Source organism: Parasteatoda tepidariorum, chromosome X2, assembly GCF_043381705.1.
Source record: "Parasteatoda tepidariorum isolate YZ-2023 chromosome X2, CAS_Ptep_4.0, whole genome shotgun sequence".
NCBI classification, from domain to species: domain Eukaryota; kingdom Metazoa; phylum Arthropoda; class Arachnida; order Araneae; family Theridiidae; genus Parasteatoda; species Parasteatoda tepidariorum.
Genome location: NC_092215.1, coordinates 7,804,043 through 7,825,283, shown reverse-complemented (window position 1 = coordinate 7,825,283; position 21,241 = coordinate 7,804,043). Strand labels below are relative to the sequence as shown.

The window sequence follows — 21,241 nt, the reverse complement described above, 5'->3', positions numbered from 1 at the left end:
TATATATATAACAGTCTTTGAACAGTTTTCCATTCGCTTTGAAAGTTCTCGAGATATGCTGAATTACGCTAAAAGTAAAATTAACATTTAGGGATCCAAAATTTTGACCACTCTCCTGACCTCCCCTCCCCCTCATTTCTTGGGGTGGAGAAATCTGAAAGAAGGATATGTTTTTTTCCAGATAAAGTAGGTTTTTGTGTTTGATTTCATAACTTAAAACATCGCCTGCCCTATCTAATTAACATATTTGAGGTCACATCCTCGAACCATTAAGATTGAGTCCTAGAATGTGAAAATCCGTTCACTAGATCAAAAGTTATTCCTGGTGTTTCTTTTTTTAGCGCATTGTTGATTAAAATTTTTGTATGTTTAAAAGTGTTTTTTTCAAAAAGCTTTGTGGTTGTAAGGAAGAAAGTTCTTTTCAACTATCTTTACCGCTTTTTTAGATAGCTTCTAACAAAATTATATGTAACTTTGAATAGTATAAAATCTCGAAGGAGTGTGGATATCATTAAATCAATTGAAATAGTTCGAGATAAAATAGATTGAGATGGGTATGACATCTTCTGATAATGATTGAATTTGTGAGAATCAATGAAATTTCACTCATTCCTTCGCAGAAAGAAGAAGATAAAAATAAAGCTACAAAACATACATTCATTCTGAGTGCTTTATTCACGTGTGCTTTGAGCTCTATTTCCGTTTTCCAGTTTTATTTCCATACATTGCTCAAAATATACCCTTCTTCATTTGAATAAGTGGAAGATTAAAAAAGGTACTGTAGGAGTGCATGGATGAAGAGTTTTCAGCGCACCAAGGCAAAACACTGGAACTCTATATCAGGAAAAGTGCAAATTGAAAAAAAATTGGAAGATGTCCCACAAACAGGATGTCCAGTTAATGCGACTGATTGAAATGCATTTTCTCCAAAAGTTAAGTAATTTCAAGTTTCTGTAGGAATTGTACTGTGCAAAATTCCGGATCAAATTACGGTAAAATGTACTGCCCCCATAAGTGCAGCATCCGTAAAAAACATTTTACCATGAAATATGATAAAACTTTTATTCTGCAATTTTTACAGTGATACTTAATTAAATACAATGATTAAGTGGTTTTAAAGTAAATATTACTGTAAAAATTACTGTATATGAGATTTCCTGTTCCGTAAACTCTTACGGTAAAAATGGATTTTGCTAAAGAAAGTACTGGCACCTGAGTCCCGGTACATTTTACCATAGTTTGATCTGTAATTTTTACAATGTGACTACAATAATTAAAATACAGTTTATATATATCTATGAGTGTGTTCAAATCTCATGTAAAAGAGTATGAGCATGATTGTTGACATCACAATGATAATTTTTTTCACAATTCAAATATATTACAATTCAAAATTTTTTGACTACTATTAAATGAAATATAAAAATTATAAATGACTATTTAAAAATTTTTTCTCGGAATTATTTTTAGATAGACAAATTTTATAATTGCGTGCAAAAATTTTTCCAAGTTCCCTAGTTATAGGGATCGAAATTTTGAACTACTGGGATCCCCCTCTCTATAACCTTTCCAAACCCCATGCAACCCCCTTCCTATTTTGAATATACAAAAGCCTAATTCTTGGGAAAAAATGCATATTTAATCTGAGAAAGTAAGTTTTGGTATCTAATTTCGCAACTTAAAATATCGTCTGCTCTTGTTAATTAGCATACGCAAGATTGAGCTGTCGAACCATTAGGATTGAAAATTAGTGAAAACTCGATCATTAGATGAAAAGTTATTCAAGGTGCTCACTTTTTTTGAGCTCTCCAAATAATTTCTTAAAGGCGTTTTTCCCATCACCGCTTTACTAGAAATCTGCTATTAATGGGTTAAAATGTGCTTAATAATTAATGTAATTATATTTTTACGTAACACAATTAAACACATTAACGTATTTTCCCTTAATATTTTTCCCTCGATTGATTATAATTATTAAGTCCCAAACTAAGGGAAGTTGTCAAAATCTGAAAACTTTGCCTCAATTAAAAGCCTAGATCACCTTGAAGTTATTTTTACTTTTTGAGAATTTTGCTTTACATATGACTACTAATTTCAATCAAAAGTATTTCTCTCTCAATTATAAGCCTCGTTAACACAAATATAATTTCCTGCAAATAATTGCGTTCAATAATTATGTATTATTCAACTTTACAGTGTTTGAACCATTTTTAATTTACAAGCTGTAAATGTTTTCATCGTGTTAGTTTGTGAATGTACAATAAATTAGTGAAATAATTGCCGAGAAATAAAAATTAAAAACAGCATATCATTTTTATACGAAATTTTGTTTCGTAATTTAAAATATTTTTATTGCATTGTTTTAAATTGTAGGTTTGGACATTTGAAATTAATTATTTATATTTTGTACGATGAAAAATATTTATAGCTTATAGCTTTAAAATATTAAAACAAGGAAAAATAATTAGAACTACAACAAAAATTATCTTTCCATTAATCTAATTATTGTTATTTTATTTATTTAATTTTTATTAAACAAGTTTTATAAGGGAGAGCAAAAGTTTTTAGTTCTTTCATTTATTATGTAATAGCCGTGAAAAATGCAAAAAGTAAACAGGACATTAAGTGGTCCACGTTTTTCAACCACTTGACTAAATTACTGGTCATTTTTTCTAGATAATGAATATTCTCCTCATATTTTGAAGGCAAAGAATCCTTCAATAAAAAGGCATGTTTCATCAGAAGAAATATACTTTTGTTTAACTGATTTTGTAGCATAAAAAGCACTTATCACTTAGTGTTAGGTATTAATTACCTTAACTTCAGTGGGGAACCTAAACTGTGAGCATTGCATTTTAGTACTTGTAAATCCAATCATTAAATCAGAAGTTAGTACTCTTGCAATATTTTTAATTTTGAGAACTGCATGTTTAATGATCGAATGATAGGATTTTCGGATTATTGTTTAAAAGATCTGATGTTCATGTTAAAGATAGCAATCTTTGTGTTTTAAACTGGCCTGTGCTAATTAATCTCTGTGCTAATAATTATAATTATCTTAATATAATCACCATTTTCTTTAATATAATTAAACAAAATGGTTATCCTATTAAGATTAAAATTTCTTAATTTTTCATTTTGCACTTTTGATTTAAGAGGAAATGAAGTCACTGTGGATTCTAAAAGGACTTTTTTATTTTTCTTTGCTTCGTAAAGTTCTTTGCATAAAAGTTCTAAAACAAATTATCAGGGCCAAAAATTATCATTACTGCGTAAAGTTAATTGTCTCAACATAAATGCAGAAAATTGCCAATTTTAAGCAATATTATAGATTTTGTGTTAAATAACACGACTTCTCTGGGGCTAGAATAGTTTTTTTTTATGTTTACCAACAAATTTTGCATAGGAAAGTTCTAAGAAATTTATCAGGCTGAAAAATTATCATTACTGCTAAAAGTTAATTATCTCAACATAAATGCAGAAAATTGTCAATTTTAAGCAATATTACAGATTTTGTGTTAAATAATACGACTTCTCTGGGCTAGAATAGTTTTTTTTATGTTTACCAACAAATTTTGCATAGGAAAGTTCTAAGAGATTTATCAATCTGAAAAATTATCATTACTACTTAAAGTTAATTATCTCAGCATAAATGCAGAAAATTGCCAATTTTATGCAATGTTTACAGATTCTGTGTTAGACAGTATGGCTTCTCTGGACTTTAATTTGGACAATATATCTTTTCTTAAACCATTTATCTTATTAAACGACGTATTTATTTCAATTTAAACCACTTTCATTGTTTTTCAAACTTTTTAACTAATGAGCAATTAACTCATTTTATGTTAAAATAATATCTTATAAGGCAAGAATTAATAATTGCTCGTAAATTGCGCAGATAAAAGCAATTTTTGTTACATTCTTAGCTTCGTTTGAACCCTTTAAGTCCTAATTTTGACCTTCAAAATTAGCTTTTTAGTATCTAAAGCAGTGTTTTCTTTAATAAAATAGCTGATTTAAATAATGCTCAAAATACAACTTAAAGCCGAAAATTGCTTTTTTAGATATTAATTACAAATTTTACAACTATTTGAAGATAGTTTTGGACAAAAGAATTATTTGCAGATGCACTCGTAATTATAAACGTGTGAAATTTAAATTAAAAAACGATAAAGCAATCAAAAATTGAAAATATGTACGTTAGGTATTAAAAGAAAAATTGTTCTTACCTTTTCTTAACACCAAAATCCAAGAAAGTTCTGCTCAACTAATGAAAAATATGTGTCGAAGTTTTATTCTAAAGTGTGAAAATTATCACTGTTACTTGTCTTTGCAAAAGACTGGACAAGAAGTGTTTCTACCACTTTCATTGGTTCTCAGAACAACAACTTGCCTTGACTAACCTCAATCAGAACGACCTCATAATGTAAAAGGACCCCTGACCCACTCCAACACAAATGACGTGCTATGCATTAGTGATAAGAAAATCTGTCGACATCGACTTGTCATACCTTTTAGTTTGTCAGCAACGGAGATAGAAAAAAAAGGTAGATGTTATCGGATTGAAGGGTATTTTCCAAGAACAGCAATAAAATGCAACAACTAAAACTGTAAAACAGGTGATGAAGAAATACCATTCATTTGTCAGGGTCAATGGAGCCATTTAATCTCGCAAAAATAGACAATTTTTAAAACCAACCAAAAGCAGATCCTTATATACAGACAATTAAATAGATAAGCAGATATTAAGAATAAAAATAGATGGTAAGCAAGGTTGTTTTCATATGTAAATTGCTTCCACAAGCATTCTCGAGAAGTTTAAGAAATGTCAATCGCAGCCAAATTGGAGAATAGTTTTGAATCACTCATAGATTTACGAGAAATTGAAGACTGAAAGATTTAACTGGTTTTTTATATTGAATCTTCAAAATACGGTTTTTAGAAAATTAAACTACTTTGATTAGAAAATTATTTGCGAACCTTTCGTGATCTTGCTTAATATGCTTTGTTTTCTATAAGCTATTAAATTTATTCTTAAAGAAAATATGTAAGTATATAAAAATTAACGCAAAACAGATACATAATTGATCACGAGAAAGAGATAGTTCCGAATTCAAAATAAATCTCTATTCTTTCCGAGGATTACATGGAAAAAAATTATAGTACGTTGGCAGCAAAATTTTCATCGAAGAGAGAACTTTGTATTCCTTTTCCAAAAAAAAGAAAGGATCTCTTGGACTAAAAGTGTTCTTAATTTGCGTTTTTGGAAAATCATATTATTACACTCTTAGAAAAATCAATCGAATGTTAAGGCGAAGTATCGGTATGTATTTGTAATATCGCGTTGAACCATAATATTGTCCACCTGTGATGCAACCTTATTAAACTGTTAAATTGAACCCCGTTTCTGCTAGATTTTAACAATTATAAGCAAATTTAACAATTTCTTAAAGTTGCAACTAATTTGCACGATAATATGTTTCAAAGTACCAATAGTTTGGTTTACGTTAAATTGAACCCTATTTCTGCTAAACTTTAATAATTATAAGCAAATTTAACAATTTCTTAAAGTTGCGACTAATTTGCACGATAATAAGTTTGGTTTAGCGTTGAACTGAATATTCTGAAAGTATATGACACAACCTTGCTTTCTACCTTAATCTACACGAATGAATCCAGTAGACTCAGGCCTCACAAAAGTCAGAATAATGAAAGCAAGTTAAGAAAATATATAAAATTTAATAAAAACATATTATCACGTTAGTAGAAATTTTAATGTTTTGAAAATCATCTCTCTTTCAGTTCCTTAAACATGCGTTTAAACATCTTTATTCAATTTTAACAAATAAATCGATGACAGATATTTAATCTATTTCACAATATGTTTCGATAGATGCAAAATGCAACGCTGTCAGCCATTCTGAATTTGACTTATATAGCACACGATATTTTGAATTCTCTATAAAAAAAATTCTGTCAAAATTATGTCAATACAATTCTGCAATTAGCTATTTTTGAAAATTAGTTAAATAGTACACAGTTGTCTGTTTTTAGATTTTTTTGCTTAATTTTTTTTGTTGCAATTAACGTCAGAAGAATTTTTTATCATCTTCTAAATCAGTTTTCGTCAATTTAAAGTGTAACAAAACAGAAATTACAAATTTTAAAAACTGAAAAAACTGTAGTCCTAGTTGAGTGACTCGAAACCTCCAATAGCATAACTTTGAGGAAAAATCGGTAAAAGTTTTAAAAATTAACAAGCTATTCTACCTAAAGCGCTATTTATATTATAGCCCTAATAGCGCTATTTTTCCTAAACTAATAAAGCGACCCTTTCATTTTCCACTTTTTTTTAAAGGTGATGTGCTATCAAATAATACTGTAGCATTAAAAGTTTCTAAAGTACGAAAAAGAAATCTGAATAAAATCAAATAAAAAACTTGTTTCCAGAACAATCTAGTAGTAAAATCCAAGATGGCAAAGCTAGAGTCCTCAAAGGGAAAAAAACTAAATATCAGAACTGAATGAATTAAATTTTCATATTTCACAATAATTTAAATTTTTTCGCTATTATTATGCTTTGAAACCCTTCAAAAAAGATATTCGAATAGATAGAAGTAAAGAAAAGTTCAAAAGTAAAAACTTTTGAATCAAATTACGGTAAAAAGTACTGGTACTCAGGATGCCAATACTTTTTATCGTAAAATCCATTTTTGGCAGAACAAGCTATGGAACAAAAAATCTGATATACCGTAATAATTACCGTAAAATCTCTGAATCACTCTAATTAAATAAAAATTACTGTAAAAAGTGCAGTATAACATTTTACGGTAAAAATGGATTTATAGATGATGCACCCAAAGTGCCGGTTCTTTATACCGTAATTTAATCCAACATTTTCTACAGTGTAGTTAATCATGTTTAGAAAATTCTAACTTAATGTAACATTTGATATTCTTGTTATAGTCATGTACTTATGAATATTCCATATTCTTAGAATATTCTATATTCTTAGAATATTCTATATTCTTAGAATATTCTATATTTTATGTTTGGTAGGATTATTTTATACCTTTAATTGATTTCAATCCTAAAATTCGAAGATTTAAAAAAAGTCGCTTTTGAAGTAAAATTCTTCCATTTTTTTCAAGGTATAAGAAAATTAATTCTAAGCATCAAAACACATGACCTTTTAAATACTGTAAACTTTAAAGAAGGTCATATCATTCTAATGGTGAAAGATTTATTTGTTTTGATTTGAAAAATTTCATAGCTTATCATTCTNCTATATTCTTAGAATATTCTATATTTTATGTTTGGTAGGATTATTTTGTACCTTTAATTGATTTCAATCCTAAAACTCGAAGATTTAAAAAAAGTCGCTTTTTAAGTAAAATTCTTCCATTTATTTTCAAGGTATAAGAAAATTAATTCTAAGCATCAAAACATATGACCTTTTAAATACTGTAAACTTTAAAGAAGGTCATATCATTCTAATGGTGAAAGATTTATTTGTTTTGATTTGAAAAATTTCATAGCTTATCTACTGCCGTATTCTCGAGGCTCAATATAAAACAATCAACTCTAATTCCAAGTATAATTTATTAATCAGTCATAACTAATAGCAGCATATAAATACATAAATTTTAAGTACTGTGATAAAAATTCTTACAATAAAATTTTTAATTTTTATAAACAATTAAAAAGCTTATCGATATAGAATAAAATTAATAGTGAATTGCCAGATCATTTGAATCAAATGCAAATTAATTCATACCTATTTCCCTAAATTGGAAAAAAAAAAAGATTTATTTTGATTATTATTTTATGGAGATTTGTGCATTTGTTTAATTAAAAATTAATAAAAAAAGCTAAGGTATTAATAATAAATACCTTTGCTCTTTTAGGTATACACTACCCGACAATAATGGAAGAGACACATTTGGTTTTTGATATTCTTTTTTTTTTCTTTAAATTTCTTAAAAAATACTAATAGGACTATTAAGCAATTTTAGAAGTTTTGCGAATTTGCATACTTTTCAACAAAGGTTAAAGCTCTCAGGGTTTTAGCGACTGACAATAAATTACAAAAAACAAGTATTTTTGAACACCCTCTGTCAGAAATCAAGCAGTAAGCTTGATTTCTCACTTAGACTTGTATTGATTACTTCGGCTGTTATTTGCAAGAACTGCTAACTAAGATTTCGTAAATTTAGCTTAAATATTTATGGAGATTTGAACATTTTTAAAAAAAAAAAACTAATTTTTTTTCTCATGTATTTTGCTATGACTTTAAAAATATTCAGTGAAATTAAACAAATTTTTGGAGCAATTTAAATTAAATTACAAAATTATGGTTTTAAAATTTTGAAATTTTTTTAAAAAAAGAAATGCCCAAGATGTGAGTACTTAAAGTAGTTCTTTTATACTGCGCATGCTCTGTAAAAAATTAGAATAATTTTTTCATAATTTTATTCTGAACCGTATTTGGCAACTAATGGTAAAAATTTGATTCAAATATCATAAAAACGTAAACATTTTTTTAAGCAACATTATTACAGTAAATTTCGCATATTTTTAAAGAAAATTCAAAACAATAAGGGGTTTTCCTTACATTTAATTTTGTTCTTGCTGTTCAGTCATTATAGGGTAGTGTGATTTGCAATATTATGTAATAAAATTCGTGAAAAAACCCTAATTAATTTGAGCTTTATTTTAAAAAGTACAAAACTACTTAGAAAATTGCTTGACACTTTACATTTGTAAGATATTTAAATCAGATTTTCTCCATTAGTTGCCAAATACGATTTCTTCCGCGCATGCGCAGTTCAAAAAAAAATTACTTCAAATAATCATATATTGCACAGTTTTTAACAATTTTTTTTCAAATTTATAAAACAATAGTTTTTTTTAATTAATTTTGAATTGCTCCATTTATTTCATTTAATTTTACTGAATATTTTTTAAGTTATAACAAAAAAATTTGTTTTTTATAAAATTGTTCATATCTGAGTAAATATTTAAGCTAGATTAACGAAATATTATGTGGTTATTGCAAATAACAACTAAAATAATCGATATATGCTACAAGCTTATTGCTTGATTTTCTGGCATAGTGTGTTTAAAAATATTTGTTTTCTTTTTTAAATTAATGTCGGTTTCTCAAACCTCTGAAAGCTTTAAACTTTATTGAAAAGTATGAAAAATCGCATGAACTAGATACTTTTAAATTTACAAAATAGTTCTCGAAGTATTTCTTGAGAAATTCAACAAAAAAAGAAACATCAAAAACTGAAAGTGTCTGTTTCATCATTGTAGGGTAAAATGTCTATATCTATAGGGCAGGGATGGCGAACCAATGGCACGCGTGCCATTTTTGGGACGCGACACAATATGTTGGGCACTCCACCGATCACAATTATTGTTACACTATGAATTGTTATTACACAAATGTTATTACACTATGAAGCATATGTAACAATTAAATTACAATTCTCAAAAACAAACAAAATAATAAACAATTATTAATAAAAAAAATTAAAAATTAATGCTAAAAAAACAATTAATAACCGTAAAAAACAAGCTAGCAATAAATAAGTAGCAAAAAAATCAACAGTCCTCCTTAAACTATGATCTTACAACCTAATATAAGTTATTGGTCAACAACAACAATCTGCAACAACAGAAGTCACACTGATGTTACTTTAAGTTGAATTACGTGTATAACTGAGACATTGCAAAATGTTTTGTTTTTTAATGTAAATAAAGAGCTTTTAGTCGATAGTATTTAGTATTATCATTTTCCCAATAATCACGAAGTCAAAATTATTTGACGGCACGTCTATGACCTCATTAAGCAATTTTTTAGAGAAAATGGCACGTTGGTGTATAAAGGTTCGCCACCCCTGTTATAGGGCATAAGTAGTATGTCTATATCTATAGGGTAGTATGCAACATCATGGGACATTTAAGCATTTTTGTGAATAATTTCAAATAACCTATACATTAAATTAAGTTTAAATATATTTTTCACTTTTCTGGTATCTATTTAAACACCTATATTTAAACAGATTTTAGTTAAATTAGCAGTTCATATAGCAATTTGAATTAAAATCAGGTTCTATGTATTATTTAAAAGTGATATTTTTCCAAAGAAATGGTACGGTAATATTGCTCATGGGAAGCTGCTTAAAATAAAACGTTTAGTAACAAATCCGTCAAAACTAAAATAGAATTTTCTACAAAAAATAATATAAATTTCGGTATTTTAATAACCTTATGTAGTTAAATTGCATATAACAGAAACAAAAAGAAGAATTCTTGCTTCCGGTTATTCTTTGGTAACTTCCTGCCTTACTTAATTTATGCCTCACGATGTACATTAATGGAGAAAAAGAAAATAATAAAGATGCATACAGATTCTAATTTTTTTTTAAAAAAAGAAAGAAAACTACGCATAATACGAATAAAAATGAAGGTCTTCTTTTGTGTAAAGAGATTTTTTCTATTTTCTCATTTTTTTATTTTACAATTTATTTGGTAACTAAAGGATATTTTATACTGTAGATAACTTATTCTTTATAATTTTTACTCAGGAAAGACAAACATAATAATAAATTTAAAAAACAAAAATAATTACTAATCTTCTTTATCTATCTGTTTTTTGAAACTGAAAGTGTACTTGAAAAAAAAAACACTTCCATTTTTTTATAGCTTTACTGAGATATTTTGATTACCATTTAAAGGTTTGCTTGAAAAATAATTTTCCATGTCATATGGAAGTATGAAATTAACCCCTTACCCCCAGGCTAGCTTTAGCTGCCATCTTGAATTTACTGAGGGCAGAGAAAAACAATCGAGGGAAAAGATGAAACATTAAGTTAGATTTCGTTGTCTTTTTTACATTGAATCGAGTGATGCTATACTCAAGTCTATCGAAGTAATATTGTTTAAAAGTTGTTAGGGATTTGATTAGCATAAAAAGAACAATTTTAAATACATACGCACTACTTATTATTACTCATACGTGTCATATTATCTTATCTAGACAAGCGATTTTCCTAAGTATATTTCTAATGCGTTTGTATTAGTCAATAAGACTAATACTTCAAAAGTAATAATTTTAATTTAGTTAGTGTAGTTTTGTATCTACATCAATTTTAAGCATTTGACATTGCTATATTGATAAGCGAAGCATTAAATATTATGCATTATTTGAATTGGATAAAATCAAGTAGATAGACATAATAGTTTAAAAGTTAAGCGATATTTATGCATTAAAATTATAATTTTTGTCTTATACCCTTTAACGCGTAAAGTTCTTATTAATTTGAAACTATTAGATCTATCAATTTAATTTTGATTTTATTAGATTTAGTGTAAAATCAATGTAAATGGAACATTGCCTCTACTGTCAAAATAACAATGTTAGACACATAAATAAGTACAAGTAAAAAAATTGTACTTGTAATGCATGAAATGTTTATTGCAGTTACTGCCTCTAAACTATTTTTTATAGATAATAACTTTTAAACTGTAAGTCCTTTTGAATTTAATTAGGTCTCTTTCAAATCTGTGTATTAAATAATACCTAACTACAAGATGGATAACTAAATCTCATCTAAGGGGAGGGAGGAAACTTCCGGTATCCGTATTGGGTCCAAACGAAAACTTTTAAAACAATTTCCGTTTTTCCTTCATTATTTCTGTAGGCATCTCATTTTTTACGGTTTCAGTAAAGCAAAATACATGTCACTACCGTGCTTGGTACACTGTAAGAAATTCCGTATCGACTCGGGGTGCCGGTACTTCATACCGAAAAGTCCAATTTTGCCAGAAGATGTTACGGAACAAAAAAATTTGATATATCGTAGTTTTTACAATAATAAAATCACTGAATCACTTACATATATTACTGTAAAAAATTACGGTATAATATTTTACTTTAGAAATTGATTTTATGTAAAATAGAATTTATGGATGATGTAGTCAAATTGCCGGTACTTTATACAGTAATTTGATCCGGAATTTTTGACAGATGTGGAGATTTTATTATCAAATAAACTTTTCGTGATTATCGGTACCACGCGTAGTTTACGTTAACCATACGATTCCTAGTTCAGCTGTCATCCAAAGTTGTTTTAACAAACTATTGTATACTCTAGAGGCAGGAATAGCCGCCATAACCATTAAAATCCCATAACAAATAACACCTTTGATGGTACGGAATTTGACATTCTTCGTTTTCTAGTTCGGGTCAAAATTACGATCCGCGGACGAATGAATGAATGTATGAATGAGTCCGTCCTATAAACGGGCAGTGACGTGTGTGTGTGTGTGACCGAAGTCCTATTCTTGGCCATAGATGGGGCCACCGAAGAAACGAGAAACGCACCATCTGCGTTAAATTCGTTTGGTTTAACCAAGTAAGCTTGCTGGTATCTGCAAGTGGCATTAGAAACAACAATATTGTACATTTTTTAATATAACTGAACTTTGCTTTATTAAATAAGTAGGATTTTTTAAAACTATTTATACTATTGTAAAGTGCGCCAAAAAAACGAACCACCTGAATAACTTTTGATCTATTGATCGGATTTTTCCGTTTCAGAACTCATTCTAAACGGTTTGAGGGGTTGATTTCTGATATGCTAAATAATTAGGGCAGATGATGTTTTAGGTTAAGAAATCAGACACAAATACGTACTTTCTTTGAATAAATATACCTTTTTTTCATCAGATTTGGATTTTTGACCCTCAAAATATAGTAATCAATAGTAGTTAAAATATCAAAATTAATATTTTTAACAAATTATTTTTGATATTTTAACCCAATAAAAATTTTATAAAATTAAAATAATTTCATGAAAAAATTTTAAAACTTTTCATCATTATTTCTGTAAACATATTACGAAATATTACTAGAATATTATGAAAATATTACGTAATTAGTTAAACAGTATTTATAATCCTGTTCACTATAACTTAGGTACGCAATTATTAATAGTTTAAAATGTTTGAACGCTCATTTATTCATTTATTCATTTATTTTAATTTTTCATTCAACTAAAAGATTTTAAATAAGTCTTAAATTCAATATAAAAAAATAATAAATGAGTTTATGAATACATTTGGTTATAAAGCTTGAATTTCCAGTTTCTTTTCCATTTCATAGAGCTTAGTTAAATGTTTATTTACACTGTTTACTAATTTATTAAGAGTTTTTATTTTTTAATTAATTTATTTATTTTGCTTAGTAATAAATGATATCTTTACTTTGATAGTAAAAATTTACTTTTTTATTGAACAAAACACTTGGAATCAGCTATTGGGTGGAGAACTAGAACAGATAAAACATTGATTTATGGTCTTCTTCAGCTAACAGTCAGCATGCTTATTGCTCAATTTAAATAGCTGCTCTGTTCTATACTGGATGCATTGTATCTGTATCTTATCAAGCAGTGATAGGAAAAATCTACACTGTAAAAAATTCTGCATCAAATTGCGATATGAAGTACCAGCATTTTCGGTGCAACATCCGCAAAATCCACTTTTTCCGTAAAATATTATATCGTGTTTTTATAGTAATATTTATTTAATTAGAGTGATTCAGTGATTTTACGGTAATTATTACTGTAAAAATTACGATATATCAGATTATAGTTCCTTAATATGTTCCTGAGAAAGTGGATTTTGCAAGGAAAAAATATCATCACCCTGTTTGCTGGTGCTTTTTCCCGGTATTTGATCAGGAATTTTTTACAGTGTACATACTTTACGTTAAAATTACACTTCAAAAGTTATAGTTCCAAAAATATATTAGCTTTGTAAAGCTCTGAGAAAAATAACTGCTAGTTATTTTTCTTGGTTTATTTCTTCTAAATTTGCATTTTGATAATAAAATTATTTTAATTTCCTTCCATCAAGTCAAACATTTGGAATAAATTTTAAATTAAATAAAAAAAAATAATGAGTCAAATTATGATAATCATTGGTTATGAAACTTGAAAATTTGGCTACTGTTATGAAATTGCAAAAGTATTTATTTAACACTAGAAAAACTAAAACTTAGTATATACCTATATTGCCCAAAAGCAGTCGAAATGACTGGATTTTGAAAGAATAACTAATGTGTAAAGAAATTTGTTTNAAATTTGGCTACTGTTATGAAATTGCAAAAGTATTTATTAAACACTAGAAAAACTGAAACTTAGTATATACCTATATTGCCCAAAAGCAGACTAAATGACAGGATTGTAAAAGAATGAATAATGTGCAAACAAAATTTGTTTAATATTAATTTTTAATATTTTTTATTTTATTTATAGTTACATAACAAGTTATTAGTAAATATTAAGAATAAAAAAATTATATGTTGTACAAAATTCTAAGAAATTGTGTCATTATATTCATCAATGTTTTTCTAATTGAAATTAAAAGCAGTCAAAATGACTTCTTTAGGCAATCTAGTGTTAAACTGACGATTTATTTATATTTTACTATTGGAAATAAATGATATATTCTTAAATTCTTTACACGAATAGGGAAAAAAAATAATTTAATTTTAGTTTATTGTATATAAATCCTTAGATTAAGCTATTAAGCGAAGAAACATGCATTTATTGTCTTCCCCCTGTGAATTGTAGTAAGAGTATATATTGCATAATTTAGATATCTGTTTTGCTCAAATATTCATTACTACTTGTCTCGTTCTCGTTTCACTTTCTCATCAAAAAGTGACAGGAAAACAAAGAATTAAGAAACACTTTCCTAAGCTTTCCTTTATTTACACTTAATGAAATAGTTGGCACGAGCTTTAATACGAAAGAGAATTGCTGTTAAGTTAACAATCTTGCTGACTTCAACATTTTAAGACAAGAGCTTTTCTAACTTCTGTCAGGAATTGAGGTTCTTCTTTCAACGGTCTTCACAAAAGAAACATATCCGTTTGTTTTACTTTTAAGTTTCATTTGGAAATTTTGACAAAAAGAAACGCCTTCATTTGAAGCACTTTAGTTCTAGAAAAAAATAATTACTTTCTAACTGCAAGTATGGATCGCAGAAGCGATAAAAAGTCAAAACGTCAAATTGATCCGATCATCATAACGTGCGTAAGTATAAAATGTTTTATACTTATTGATTGATAAAACATAACTTATTTTATTCAAATTCGAAAAATCTTAGCCTTTTTTCAATTTTGCTAACTGTAAATATATATCTTAAGTATAAATTGGGAATCTGCATAAAAAAACTATACAAACCAGTGTTTTTGTTTTTTTTGGGTGATTGATACGTAAAGCAATTTTTAAGATTCTTATTTCAACGGTATCCAGAAACATATCCATTTGTTTACTTGTTTCACTCGAAAATTTTGACAAAAAGTCGCCTTCATTAAAGCACTTTAGTATAAGTTTAGAAGAAAATAACTTTCAACAGCAAGCAGGGATCACAAAAGCAATAAAAGGTCAAAACAAAAAAATTATACAATTGTCATCATGTGCGTGAGTATAAAATCTACACTAATATAAAAAAATTATATTTATTGATTTCTAAAACATAATTTATTTTTATTCAAATTCAAAACATCTTATCTTTTTTACTTTTGTAAACTGTGAAAATATCTTGAATGTAATTGGGAATCTGCACTATACAAAGCAGTTACGTGTTTTTGATGTTTTCTGGGCATTTGGTCAGCCGTACAATCAGGTGAATAGTTAAAAAATTTTAAAATGTTACAGAAATAGAATACAGAAAAGTTACTTGTTACTTTAAAAGTGTTAAAAATACTCAGTTTATGCGATTTAAAAAAGTAGAATAAAATAAAGACTTGGTTTCATTTTAAGCGAGGATTTTAAACATTTTTTCGCAAGAACCAACCATAAAAATTCAAAATGCACATAGTTTTACTGGGAAAAATAAATTTGTAGACTCAACAAAAAATGTGATAACATAAGTGTCCGATTTTTTTTATATACACGCAAAATATAATGCGTAACAACAAGAATGTCTAATTTTTTATATATATATATACGAAATATAACAATACATAACAAAAGTGTTCGTTTTTTTATTGTTATGCTCAGAAAATGAATCTGACACAGCAAAAATATAGAAACAAGTTAAATTTGAGTAATTATGATACATTATTCAATTTATCAGTTAAAAATATTAATTACAAAGGAAAATAGTGCTTTTGAGTTCTGGAATAGTTATAATAAAAATAATTTATCAATCCCTTAATTGTTATAATAACTTACAATTATTGATTTTATAACTACTATCGTACTTATTATCACATTTGTAATCGTTTACATGCTCTTACAACCTTTCTGTATAAAAGTTCTTCTCTTTATTTATCTTTTTTTTTCTCTTTTTGGAACTTTATCCAAAAATATTTTTTATTTAAGTGACACATGAAACAATGAGACCACTTATAATACTGCCACACATAAACAAAGCATTAAATTTTAAATAAGTTCAAGAATAGCGTACAGTGTTTTGTAAGTTTTTCTTTAAATCCAAAAAATGAAGCCCAAACCATTACTTCGATTTCAGTCTCAAGACTTAAAACAATAAGTCTGAATATGGTTTAAAATTTATATTTTTAGGAGTTAAAAGGAGATTACTTTCTTAATTGCTGAAATTGTCCTCAAACAATAATGAATTTCCCTAAAATTGGAATATCCTTAAAAGGAATGCCCTAATTTGTTGTTTTTATCCGTCCTCAAATTAACAGTTTTAAGTGTCAAGACAATTCCAATATAAACTTCGATCAATGTTTTTGAAAATAATTATGATACTTCCTTAATTTATATTATATTCATTCTCTTTTTAACATTTTTCTCTGAACTGTTCAATCTCAAATATTAATTTTTATTAAGTACTGGCCAATATTGCATTTTTTTTAAAAAATTACTGTTGAAGTTTAAAAGGTGCTTTTTAAGTAATATTCATTTGGTTAATTCTATATTCGAAGTTTTCATATTTTTTAGATACAAAGTAAGGATTTAAGCGGAATTTATTTCATTTTATTTAGTTGATTAGATAAGAATTTAACACTGTCGTAAGCATTTAACAGTAATTTAAAAGTAATTTTGAATGAAATTTGTTCGATTGATAAAGCTGATATTTAACAATGAAGCATTTTTCAAAATTAATGAATTGGAGATTAAAAGATGTTTTTTAATCAAAAATATTCGATTGACCATTACGGTATGTTTTCATAACATTCATTCAGTATTAAATGTTTAGGGCGAGTTGAATAAAAAAATCACGCAAATTGAACCATTCTAATTTTGATTACACGATACTGTTGTTCAGCTAGTTGTTAAAAATGATTCCGTTTGACCACTTATTAAGGTTGCAACGATTTTGTACGATATTTTAAGGTACCAATATTATGAATCAACATTAAACTATTTTTTTTTAAATTGTAATGTTGCTTTCGTTTATGTCTTCGTGATTTGAAATCATATATTTTTCAGAAGATATCAGTTATATATTATACTGTATTTTTAACAATATTTTTGCTTTTAATCTACACAGAGAAAAAAAAATTCTAGTAAATTTACCGTAATGTATAGTTATGACATTTCTGGTAAAAAAAATCATTTTGATATATATGTATTTTTATATATGTTATTATGTAATATATGTTATGATTTTATATATGTTATGCAAAATATATGTTATTTAAGCCCTTCATTTGACAAATTTTCTGTTCATATGGTCGTAACGGTTTACCGGAAATTGTAGCTTTCAAAATAAGTTTTTACTAACACACATTTAGTAAAAGTACATTTTTTAAAATTAATTTAACTGGATAAATGGCTTTTGTGCCATGCTTTAAGGTATCATGATAACAAAAATTTACTTTTACCATATTTTATCACCTATTATAAAACTTATATTTTATTATTAATTTTACCAAAATCATTACCGAAGCTATTCAATAAAAATTAAAATGCTTATTGGTGCTCCCGCTGAGCAGTAAATTTTACCATATTCTTTGAGTGTTTTGAACATACTTTTTTTTCTCTTGTATATGCAAGCAATTTAAACTAATATAAGACAATAATCACGTGGACAATTATGACTGTTATAAAACTATATTTTATTATTAATTTTACCAAAATCATTACAGAAGCTATTCAATAAAAATAACCTTGCTTATTGGTGTTCCCGCTGAGCAGTAAATTTTAACATATCCTTTGAGTATTTTGACCATACTTTTTTCTTAGTGTATATGCAAGCAATTTAAACTAATATATAAGACAATAATCATGTGCGCAAAACATGCTGACAAAATTAAAAAATTAAAAGGACTTTAATTGTTATTCCGCTTCCACTTTAAATATTGGTTGAAGTTAGGACTATCGGTTTGCATCTATATGACTAATTACACATATCTATTAAATTACGTCAGAGAAATATGGATTTACTGTAAAGTATTTGAGATGACATAGATTATAAAAGATGCGAAATTGATTTGTGAAGTAGCATAATTAGCCCTGGTCACCTCCAAGCATTATAAAGTGACCCTATAACCCCTGGGTGGGTCCCCAAATTAAATACCCATTTCGATAAAAATGTATAGTTATATAGATTTTTCAGTACCTTATATAATTGTTGATATATTAAGTTAATTAAATACTTCACGTGTGAAAAAGCAAATTTCATTGAAAAATAATGATTTAATCCATTATTTAAACCACTTTATTCATTTTAATAATGTTTCAAAGTGTAATGCCATTGTTTTTTTTTTTTAGAAAAGGAATTATAAAATCATATATTGTATCATAAAAACAAAAGAAAATGTCCAATAAAACAATTATGTAACCAGTAAAATAAATAATGTATACTCACGCGGTATATATAAGTTTCAAATTATTTCATTCATAAAGAAATTGAAATTATTTCCATCTTTTTCGATACTTCAATTGAATAGGTGTACGTTTTGTAAAGAATTGAACGTTTGCTGATTTTGTAATACAACTATTATGATTAAAAGTCTACATTCTTTCCAAGAATACAATTGAATAATGACAACATCCGTTCCGTACTTGAATTTCTTTTAATTACATAATGATAATAGGTACAAGTTACTTAACTTATATTTGAATTTCGTATTTTCAAAACGGTGAAAAACTAAATGCTAAATTTAAGGGGAGTCGGTAGGACATCTATCAATAATGCTAGAACTGACCTTTTTCGATGTACCTTTTCTGAGAATCTATTTATGATATGGATTTGAAAATTTTTGGGGATATTTGAGATTGTATCAGTTGTATGATGTGATGATGTTGTAACGTTAACTGGAATACTTTTTGAGTTATGAAAATTTTTTAAAAAATTAATGAAAATTTTTTAAAAAGTTTATTAAAATTTTTAAAAAAAATAATTAAAATTTTTAAAACAATTAATTAAAATTTAAAAAATAAATACTTACAATTTTTAAAACAATTAATTAAAATTTTATAAACAATTATTTAAAAATTTCAAAACAATTAATTAAAATTTTTAAAAGATTAATCAAAAGTTCTCAATTTATAATTTCTTAAAAAAAAATTATTAACTGTATATGTGTTATCAATTGTCACAGTTTAAACATGTATATGTAAATATTCTGTGAAAGAAAAATAATATGTAAATATTCTATATACAGTCTAACCTCGATATCTCGAACTTGAAGGGAGAGGAGAAGAAATTCGAGGTATCGAAAATTGGAATTATTGAAAATCGCATGTTATCGATGGTAGAATAAAGAAAAATGCTCTTTACATACTTTATTCACTATTCCATATTTATTCTAAAAACACTTTTAACACTTCATTTAAAAAAAGATTCATTTGTTGTTTGCTTTAGAGATGTGTAAGAAAGTTTGTCTATAACACTTTCTAAGTGGACCATAACTTTAAATGTCTCCTCTGACATATTCGGCTGCCTCTCAATAAATCACCTTACAGTGTCCACTGCAGAAAGTACTTGTTTGTTAGTAACATTGGGCGGTAAATCTTCGATTTCCTCATCCTCTTCTTCTGGTAGTTCTCAAGAAGCTTTCGTTTGAGCGATGATATCATTGTCATCCCACTGACCACACACTGTTACTGCATCATCTACTTTTACAAAGTCATAAAATTCCATGCCATCAAGCTTCATGAGTCCGGTCAATTTGTTCCAATCATTTTCGGTGTAGTTTTCAGCAGTATTAGCGATATTGATTCTTTGACTACTTTTGTGATCTTTAATGAATCAACTTCTTGAAGCCATTCATTATCGTAGAGGAAGACACATCATATCATGCCTTGTCAGTCATTCCTAAAATTTTTTATTTTTTTGGAATATTCTTTTAATTTTAGAAGAAAAAAAATCTACACTATTTATGGAAAAAAAATTCAAGTTATCGAGGGATTAGAAAAAAAAAAAATTTCGTGAAATCAAGTTTTTTTTAACATTGAGTGTATAGGAAATTTGAAGGGAATTTTTTTTTCTTCGAGATATCGAAAAATTCGTGAAATCGAGGTTCGAGTTAGCGAGGTTCGACTGTATAATGTAATAACAATATATAATACGTAATAATATGTATGTGTATGTAAATATTCTNCCACTGACCACACACTTTTACTGCATCATCTACGTTTACAAAGTCATGAAATTCCATGTCATCAAGCTTCATGAGTCCGGTCAATCTATTCCAATCATTTTCGGTATAGTTTTCAGCAGAATTGGCGATATTGATTGTTTGACTACTTTTGTGATCTTTAATGAATCCAGACTTCTTGAAGTCATTCATTATCGTAGAGGAAGACACATCATACCATGCCTTGTCAGCCATTCTTAAATTTTTTTATTTTTAGAAAAAAAAATCTACACTATTTATGGAAAAAAATTCAAGTTATCGAAGGATTAGAAAAAAAATTCATGAAATCACGTTTTTTTTAACATTGAGTGTATAGGAAATTTGAAGGGAATTTTTTTTTCTTCGAGATACCGAAAAATTCGCGAAATCGAGGTTGGAGTTAGCGAGGTTCGACTGTATAATGTAATAACAATATATAATACGTAATAATATGTATGCGTATGTAAATATTCTATGAAGGATACTGAGAAAAGGTACGTCGAAAAAAGTCCTTTTAACTTATACATACTTATTTTTCAATGCAAATGTATTTATAAATTTTTTCAGAGTATATTTTATATAAGAGAACGCAAGAATATTTAGTTCGCATATTTTAATTGTGTA

At 27.1% G+C, this 21,241-nt stretch overlaps 1 protein-coding gene across 3 annotated transcripts in view; it reads right to left on the bottom strand.

Annotated features, from left to right (window-relative positions):
* LOC107452994 (4-hydroxyphenylpyruvate dioxygenase-like protein) overlaps window positions 1-18,979 on the bottom strand; it is a 41,123-nt gene extending 22,144 nt beyond the window's left edge. The window contains exon 1 of one of the 3 annotated variants that reach the window (XM_071188250.1): window positions 18,865-18,979. The gene's annotated coding sequence lies outside the window, so the exon portion shown is untranslated. Of the gene's footprint in view, window positions 1-4,229; window positions 4,459-18,864 lie in introns of those variants that run through there. The other 2 variants (XM_016069643.4, XM_016069642.3) reach the window with 2 other exon arrangements.
* Window positions 18,980-21,241: the final 2,262 nt, after the last annotated feature.